This window comes from Gossypium arboreum, chromosome 7 (assembly GCF_025698485.1).
Source record: "Gossypium arboreum isolate Shixiya-1 chromosome 7, ASM2569848v2, whole genome shotgun sequence".
Classification (NCBI taxonomy): Eukaryota; Viridiplantae; Streptophyta; class Magnoliopsida; order Malvales; family Malvaceae; genus Gossypium; species Gossypium arboreum.
Genome location: NC_069076.1, coordinates 15432640 through 15434255, shown reverse-complemented (window position 1 = coordinate 15434255; position 1616 = coordinate 15432640).

The window sequence follows — 1616 nt, the reverse complement described above, 5'->3', positions numbered from 1 at the left end:
AGCATGTATGGAGTCAAGAAATACATGTCATTATAAAACACGTGATATTGTGATAACTCTGAATCAAATTGAACTATGTTTCCATATAGAAAAGATGTTATCTAACCCACCGATTTTGATGGGTAGAAAGTAACGCATAAGCCCCGTTCATGGGGCAATTTTAATAGTTATGGGCCCGTAGTTGAGGGTGGTGAGGTAAGACTAAAGAAGCCTTTTCTAGATGATGTTTGAATGGTTTATAAAGTTCGTGAGAATGAACCCATTGGCTCAACAACAAGCAAGCCTCCAGTTGATAAAATCCAAAAATATAGGGCTTACGAGTTTCATGGTACAACCGAAATGATCTAGAGAAAGTCGAGTTCTAGTTAGAAAACACAGTGGGAGTTTTCGATGAATTATCTTGTACACAGGTTGGATGCTAAAACTATTTTGTATCGTTACTTAAAGACTCAGGATATCAGTGGTGGAATACATTGAGTGCATTAGTACCGAAAGACTGTGTGAATTGGGAATTCTTTTAGACAGAGTTTAGAAAGACATATATTAGCCAGCGATTTCTAGACAAGAAGCACAAAATTTCTAGAACTGAAACAGGGCCGTATGATAGTAGCTGAGTAGGAGAGAGAATTTGTGCGACTCAAAAAATATGCTCGAGAATGCATACCATCCGAGGCTGTTATGTGTACCCGGTTTGAATACGATTTAAATGAAGATATTAAGTTGCTAGTTGCGATTCTTGAGTTGAAAGAATTCGTAGTTCTGGTTGATAGAGCACATAAGGCTGAAGAACTCAGTAAAGCAAAAAGAAAAAAAGATTCTGAGGCTCATGATACGGGAAAATGACCTATGGGAAAATCATTCTCATCTCCATCAAAGAAATCAAATGAATTTCACAGTCGTCCGTCAACTTCAGTAGGTTTCTTAGGAAGAGACAAAAGAAAGCAGTATTTGAGTTCAAAACCTCCGGCCACATCTATAGCGAGTGTGAGTAGTGTTATGAACAAAACACCCGAATGTCAAAAATACAATAGGAGCCACTTCGGTGAATGTAGATTGAAAGACGTGTCATGTTTTGAATGCGGTTCTTAGGTTATTTTCTCCTAGATTTCCCTAAAAGATCAAATAAAAAGAAGGCTCGAAATACTCGTTCGAGTAATACGGCTGCGAGAGGGAGATCGCCCAGAAATAGTGGTAATGTGGGTAACAGTAAGAGTGGAATGAAAGATTCATTGTTGGATCGAGGCATGCATCAGCTAGGGCTTATACGATTCGTGCTCAAAAGGAAGCTTCAACACCTAATGAGATCATCGGTACATTTTTCAGAATAACACCCTAACCTGTACCCATCGCCAGATTAGGGTTACGAGGCATTACCTATCAAATTACCACTCAATACGGTCATACAATTCAATCATGCACATAGTAATATTAACTCCTTTACAATAATTTTTTCTAACTAAGTTTAACCAAATATAATCATGCATTGTATTTTATTCCAATACATGCATATTATACTTAATATGCAATATCACATGGCAAATAAACCAAAACACATTCGGTATAATCAACCTCACCAAATGATCAAGTATAAAATTTTTAAACATCAACGTCATGTA